This window comes from Myotis lucifugus, unplaced genomic scaffold, assembly GCF_000147115.1.
Source record: "Myotis lucifugus unplaced genomic scaffold, Myoluc2.0 scaffold_110, whole genome shotgun sequence".
In the NCBI taxonomy this organism is placed as follows: Eukaryota; Metazoa; Chordata; class Mammalia; order Chiroptera; family Vespertilionidae; genus Myotis; species Myotis lucifugus.
Window position 1 is genome coordinate 2,982,661 of NW_005871158.1, and position 8,035 is coordinate 2,990,695.

At 39.5% G+C, this 8,035-nt stretch overlaps 1 protein-coding gene across 3 annotated transcripts in view; it reads left to right on the top strand.

Annotated features, from left to right (window-relative positions):
• The window catches only part of RPAP2 (RNA polymerase II associated protein 2), a 107,268-nt gene extending 103,536 nt beyond the window's left edge, over window positions 1-3,732 (top strand). For all 3 annotated transcript variants that reach the window (XM_006093180.3, XM_023757651.1, XM_023757650.1), the window contains one exon: window positions 3,457-3,732. The gene's annotated coding sequence lies outside the window, so the exon portion shown is untranslated. The remainder of the gene's footprint in view (window positions 1-3,456) is intronic.
• The last annotated feature ends 4,303 nt before the right edge of the window (window positions 3,733-8,035 follow it).

Genomic DNA, 8,035 nt, shown 5'->3' on the forward strand with positions numbered 1-8,035 from the left:
CTTCTCAATGTCCCGGTAATCGCTGCAAGCCCCTCGGAGAGAAAGCTGCCCTCGAGTTCCGACCGCTGCCAGACAGTCCCGCTTCTCCCGTATGAGTCTGGGTCCCTAGAGACTCGCCCAGAACTGGAGCTCAGAGCCTGAGACTCCCTCCCGATTGAAAACGACAACCGCGCCCTCAGCCGCCAGCCCGCTCCGTGTGCGCCTCTGTACCTTAGTATTTTACTTCCGCACTGCGCCTCCTCTGAGTCTCGGTATGCTTTTCTCTTTCCTTCTAGTTGTAGAAATTCCACTCAGCCAGCCTTCCTGTGGTTCTGGGTGATGTCCGTTCCGTCTTTTAGTTGTATTTTTGAAGTGGTTGTGCGAGGCAGCAATCTCCGGTGTTTACCTATGCCGCCATCTTGGTTTCCCTAGGTTTTGATTTAATGTTGTGATTGAAGAAATTAATCCTAAACTACAAATGAGATCTTCTCAGGAAGCATTCTTTTTTTTTCCAACTTTCAATTATTTTTAAAATTATAAAAACATACAACCTTGTTATAAAAGTTAAAATAATTGCATATAAAATTTAAAAAAGAAAAATTCCCCCTCACCTCTGCCTTCAATCCTGTCCTGTCTTCTTTCCAGAAGCAACTTGATGTCTGTCATTTTATTTTTTATTATTCGAATTTTTTTTTATTCGAATTTTTGTAAAAGAAAAAACATGGCCTTCGAGCAGATCTTTAAATACATGAAAAGGATATTTGAGAGAGGTGTTTTTGGTAAGCAAGAAAAAATGGTATTCCTTTACTGAACCTTCTAGAAAATGAAATATAAGGAAATAACATATAAGGAATAAGCACTATAACCTGCCTCCCAACTTATACCCAGAGTGACCTTTTCAAATGATCCCGCTCCCCTGAAGATCTTGTAAAACAAAGGGTTTTAGCAGTGAGCTCAAAATGGCCTGTGTAAGTATCAATTCAAAACCTCTACTAAGAATATAGTGAGGGTGGAGTTTTTTGTTTTATTGGGCTTCAGGTATAGAGGATTGAATTAATCATACTCTTTGGTTCAAAACACCTTTTCTCCATGAAATGAAAGGTGGGGTTTTTTCCAGATAGTCTAAAAACAAAGAATGCCTAGCCAGAGGTCCTTCCAGACGTAGTTTAATAAATGGGTAGCAATTAAAAATCATTTTTAATTAGCGTATTTAAAACTTGTATATAAACAGATAGTGTTAAAGTACTTTTAAGGACTTCCAACAAAATGTTTTAACTGGAATTAATAGTTACCCTGTTATTAATTATTTACATTATTTGTGTAAATAATTAAAGTAAACCTTTGCCCAGACTTTGTTAGTATTACAAGAAATTCTGAATGAATGAGTCTTATTACTTAATTTTCCATATGAGAAATGGAGATGGTTGTGAGTAAACAGATGGATTTTTTCTGTTTGCTTGAATTTTTAAGCTGTAAATTTATTTGAATATAAAGATTTTAATGTCTAATAACCTTATTACTTGACTTGAGAGAGAGAGAGATGAAAGGAGGGGGGAAAGAGAGAAACATCAATTTGTTGTTCCACTTACTTATGCATTCATTGGTTGATTTTTTTTTTTTTTATTGAGTTTTTACAGAGAGGAAGGGAGAGAGATAGAGAGTTAGAAACATCGATGGGAGAGGAACATCGATCAGCTGCCTCCTGCACACACCCTACTGGGGATGTGCCCACAACCCAGGTACATGCCCTTGACCGGAATCGAACCTGGGACCTTTCAGTCCGCAGGCCGATGCTCTACCCACCGAGCCAAACCGGTTTTGGCCATTGGTTGATTCTTGTATGTGCCCTGACCAGAGATCAAACCCACAACCTTGGCTTATCCGGACAATGCACTAACCAGTTGAGCTTCCCAGCCAGGGCTGTCTAAGAACCTTTTCAAGATTAAATTACTACTAATTAGTATATGTAAATATGCTTTTATTTACAAATAGCAGGGGAAAAAATCCAGCTCAAACATTTTTCTTATTATAGTATATTAATGGCTTAAAACAACAAATTTTTTTTTTAACCTTATCTTTTCTATGAGTCAAGAATCTGGACATAGTTTATTTAGCATGGAGCCTCTGGTTCAGAGTCTCTCAATGAGGTTGCAGTTAAGCTATCTGCCAGGACTATGATGTCATCTGAAGGCCCAAATGGAAGAAGATCCCCTTCTCCAAGCTCATTCATGTGGTTGTTGGCAGGATTAGTTCCTCACAGGTTATTGAACTCAGGGCCTCAGTTTCTCACTGACCCTTGTCTAGAGACCTCTTCCAGTTCCTTGCCACATGGATCTCTCTACAGTGCACCTCACAACTTGGCATGTGGCTTCCCTCAGAGAGAGACAGTGCCCAAGGTGGAAGCCACACTCTTTTTGTAACTAATCTCAGAAGTGACATCCCATCACTTTTGCTGTATTCCAGGACCAGTTAGAAACTAATCACCAGGTCTAGCCCACACTTAAGGTGAGGGGATTGTATAAGGATATGAATACCAAGAGGCAAGGATCATTAGGGGCCAACTTAGAAGCAGTCTGCTGTAGATGGCAAAGTTCCCAGTTTAATACAGAGTGGGGCAAAAGTAGGTTTAAAGTTCATATGGGAAATACAATAATTAATCAGAATAAACTGTTTTGTGTACTCACAACTATAAACCTTCTTTTGTCCCACCCTGCATATAACATACTCACTGTCCAAGTGAGAGTCTTGAACTTCACACTAAATTCAGGGCACCCCTGAACCAATCCATGTGGCCACAGGTATGCTATAAGCTAACCCATTCGTTCTGTGAAGGGATGGGGCAGAGGAGGATTTTCTTATTGACCTAGACCAGTGGTCGGCAAACTCATTAGTCAACAGAGCCAAATATCAACAGTACGACGATTGAAATTTCTTTTGAGAGCCAAATTTTTTAAACCTAAACTATATAGGTAGGTACATTGTTATTAACTTAATTAGGGTCCTCCTAAGGCTTAGGAAGAGCCATACTCAAGGGGCCAAAGAGCCGCATGTGGCTCGCCAGCCGCAGTTTGCCGACCATGGACCTAGCCAGGGGTGGGCAAACTTTTTGACTTGAGGGCCACAATGGGTTCTTAAACTGGACCGGAGGCCCGGAACAAAAGCATGGATGGAGTGTTTGTGTGAACTAATATAAATTCAAAGTAAACATCATTACATAAAAGGGTACGGTCTTTTTTTTTTTTTTTAGTTTTATTCATTTCAAACGGGCCAGATCCGCCCGTGGGCCGTAGTTTGCCCATGGCTGTAGACCCTTCAAAGCCTACCCCTCAAGCTGTATTATGAACTTGGATCTATTTCACTCAAACCATTATTGCTATATAAATGAAAAATGGAGTATTGGGAAAACAACAGTTTTTTCAAAAGCTGGTAAAATATTTTAGGTGTTTTATTCAGACTGTCTTTTTTTTTGCTTCACAGGTGTACTTCATGAAGAATGAATAGAAAATGAACTGTACACCATTTCTAGAATTCTGGCCACAATAATGGTCTGGTGATGACTGACAGCTAGCTTTGTTCCAAGAAAAACCTTTACCTTCTCAGATTTCAACCCCTTCCCTCCCAGCCCCTAACTATACAGAGTGACTTCCCAGGTAGAGGGGAACCATTATTCCAACAAGGATATACAAGTCCTTACATCCCTGGCTATAAGACATAGGATTTTTATCTGAAAATAAATGAATATTTAAGAAAATATTGCCGAACCGGTTTGGCTCAGTGGATGGAGCGTCGGCCTGCGGACTCAGGGGTCCCAGGTTCAATTCCGGTCAAGGGCATGTACCTTGGTTGCGGGCACATCCCCACTGGGGGGCGTGCAGGAGGCAGCTGATCGATCTCTCTTGTCGATGTTTCTGGCTCTCTATCCCTCTCCCTTCTTCTCTGTAAAAAATTCAATAAAATATATTTTTTAAAAAGAAAATATGATGTCCATTTATTTATTTATTTGGATGATTCCATCACAATACTTGACCAAAAAAAAAAAAAATTGAGAAAAGTTCTATTTTGGCCTCATAGTCTAAACTCTAGATTCTAAAGAACAATAAAGAGGTCAATAAATGCAGTTGGAGAAAAAGCCCTTTGGAAGCCTATTCATTAGTCTTTTAAAGAAGCTGACTGTGGTGTAATGTGGTTAACCTCACATGTCCAAATCAGAAATATCCCAGAACTTTCTGGACTCGATTTTTTTTTAAAAAGCAAGGGGATGGGGAGGGGCAGAGTGTGGAATCTAGAGTTTGTTTTCAAGAGAGACCATCTCTAGAATTTACACTGCTTTTTCAAAATGTGTATTGAAGCATGCAAGTTAACAGAGCCTTCAGGGTAGTTAAAGGGGCCCCAGACAATTTGAGCAGCTTTACTGGAGGGAAAAGAAACAAAAACAAAATCAGATCTATACTCTGGGACACTGGAAGAAATGCCAGCTGCTAAATGCCCAGCCACAGAAAGGACCAGAAAGCAGCCTGGTACACAACAAACAGGAATCTACAAGCTCTGCAAGGTCACAGGCTACAGTATTAATATACAAATATCAATTGTTTTTGTATACTAGCAATGAAAATCCCAAAAATGAAATTAAGAAAATAACTCTAGGCATGCTCTTCCTTCTGGGAGCATGCCCACACTCCTCCCTCTCTTCTTCCCCCACAGGTGTGCATCTCCTAAACGCTAAGGGACTCCATGAGATTTGCAACCAGGGAGCAATGGGCAGCAGCTCATCCTGGTTTAATACCCTGAACCTGTCCCCCAAACCCCCTTTTTTCTGACTCCAGTGAGCCAACAGCAGCCCTGCCTAACCTCAGTTCTTTCCTATAACGTTTCTAGAGACCAAAGTAGCCCTGCCTAGGCTCTCTCCTGTTGATCCTTCTATCCTAGGCCCTTCCTTGTTTCAGTGTCCCGTTTTAATAAACCTACTCCCCCAAAAAGAAAGCAAATCATTCCATCCAAAATACTAACAAAAGAAATATTTAAGAATAAATTTAACAGAAGAAGTACAAGACTTGTACAATGAAAACTATAAACAGAGAAATTAAGGGAGGTAAATAGAGGTATTCCATGTTCATGAATTAAAAGATTTAATATTGTTAAGATGGGAATTGTCTTTTAAAAGTTTATTTAAAAATAAATGCAAACCCTATCAAAACCCCAGCAGGCTTTTTTGAAAAATTGGCAAGCTGATCCTAAAATTTCTAGGGAAATTCAAAGGATCCATAATAGCCCAAACAGTTCTGAAAACGAGGAACACTTCCTGATTTCAAAACTTATTACAAAACTACAATAATCAAGACAGTGTGATATTGATATAAAGATAGACAGAAAGATAAGTGGAACAGAACTTGAGTGTCTAGGAGTAAGCCCTCATATTTATGGTCAATTGATTTTCAACTAAGGTGCCAAGCCATTTCCATGAAGAAAGGATAGTCTTTTCAACAAATGGTGCTAGAACATTTGGATATCAGATGCAAAAAAGATTAATTTAGACCCTTACCTCCTACCATATACAAAAGTAAATTCAAAATGAATCAGAGACCTAAATATAAGAGCTAAAACTAAAACTTTTAGGAGAAAACCTACATGGCATTGGTTTAGGAAAAGAGTTCTTAGATAAGATCCCAAAAACAAATCAGGGCACATGCCTTGGTTGTGTGCTCAGTCCCCAGAAGCGGGCGTGCAGGAGGCAGCCAGTTGATGATGTTTCTCTCTGATGGATGTTTCTATCTGGCCTTCTCTCTCCCTCTCTTCCTAAAAAAAAAAAAAAAAAAGACAGTGTTGGTGGGATGTGAAGAAACAAGCCCTAATACATTGCTGGTGGGAAAGTAAAATGGTGCAGCCAGATTCAAAAAACAATCTGGAGGTTTCCTAAGCTAAATATAAGTTCACCATATGACCTAGAAATTACACTTGGTGTCCCACCCCCCAAAAAAGGAAAACATGTTTATAAGACTTACAGGCAAATATTCATAGCATCATTGTTCATATTAGGGAAGCAACCCAAATGACCATCAACTGGTACATGGATAAACAAAAAATCCATACAGTGGAGTACTGATACATGCTATAACACAGCTAAACCCCAGAAACATTATGCTAAGTGAAATAAGTCTGACACAATAAACCATATAAGGTATGATTCCATTTTATAAAATATCAAAAAAGAAAAACCTCAACTAGATACTAGATTGGTGGTTGCATGGGCAGGGATGGGAACAGGGATCATCTGCAAATGGGGGTGATGAAATGTTCTAAAATTAAATTATGATTTTTGTACAACTTTGTAAACTTTAAAAATAATTGCTTTGTGCACTTAAGACAGGTGAATGTTATGTATATACATTATCTCAATAAAGGTGTTACAGGTGATGTCCATACTATCCAAAATAATCTACAGGTTCAATGGCATTTTCACAGAAATAGAATAAATAATCCTAAAATTTGTATGGAACCACAAAAGACCTCGAATAAACAAAGCAATCCTATGAAAACATGCTCAAAGTCACTAATCATCCGAGAGATGCAAATCAAAACAACAATGAGGTACCATCTCACACCTGTCAGACTGGCTATCATCAACAAATCAACAAACGACAAGTGCTGGAGAGGATGTGGAGAAAAAGGAACACTTGTGCACTGCTGGTGGGAATGCAGACTGGTGCAGCCACTATGGAAGACAGTATGGAGTTTCCTCAAAAAACTGGAAATGGAACTCCCATTTGACCCTGTGATCCCACTTGTAGGAATATATCCCAAGAAACCAGAAACACCAATCAGAAAGGATATGTGCACCCATATGTTCATAGCAGCACAATTCACCATAGCTAAGATCTGGAAACAGCCTAAGTGCCCATCAGTAGATGAATGGATTAGAAAACTGTGGTACATCTACACGATGGAATACTATGCTGCTGTAAAAAAGAAGGAACTCTTACCATTTGCAACAGCATGGATGGAACTGGAGAGCATTATGCTAAGTGAAATAAGCCAGTCAATGAAGGAAAAATACCACATGATCTCACTCATTCATGGATTATAAAGACCATTACAAACTTTTGAACAATAATAGATACAGAGGCAGAGCTGCCTCAAACTGATTGTCAAACTGCAGTGGGAAGGCCAGAGAGGGTTGGGGGGCAGGAGGGAGGGGAGTAAGAGATCAACCGAAGGACTTGTATGCATGCATATAAGCATAACTAATGGACATAAGACACTGGGGGGTAAGGGAGGGCAGGGGATTGTCAAGGGCGGGGGCGGGGGGGAAGGACACATATGTAATACCCTTTGTAATACTTTTAGCAAAAAAAAAAAAAGATACAGAGAAAAACAAAAACAAAGCAATCTTGAGAAAGAAGAATATACCTGGAGGCATCATGCTCCCTGATTTAAAACTATATTAAAGCTATAGTAATCAAAACAATATGGTATAGGCATAAAAACAGACTCATAGATCAATGGAACAAAATACAGAGCCCAGAAGTAAACCCACACATATATGGGTCCATTTATAACAAAGGGGCCAGAATATACAATGGGGAAAGGATAGTCTCTTCAATAGGTACCCTTGGGAAAACTGGTCAACCACATGCATCTATCATACACAAAATGTATTAAAGTATTGAATGTAAGACATGAAACCATTAAACTCCAAACTAAAAAGCTTCTGCACAGCAAAGGAAACTAATGAAACAAAAAGGCAACTATGGAATGGGCAAAGATATTTGCAAATCATATTTCTGATAAGGGGTTAATATCCATAATATATAAGAAATCATACAATTCAATAGCTAAAAGAAGAGCAACCCATTTTTTAAAAGGGCAGAGCCCAGCTGGTATGGCTCAGTGGTTGAGCACCAGGAGGTCACGGTTCAATGCCTGGTCGGGGCACATGCCCAGGTTGTGGGCTCAATCCCCAGTAGGAGGCATGCAGGAGTTGAGTCAGCCCATCAATGATTCTCACCATTGATGTTTCAATCTCTCTCTCCCCCTCTCCCTTCCTCTCTAAAAAAAAAAA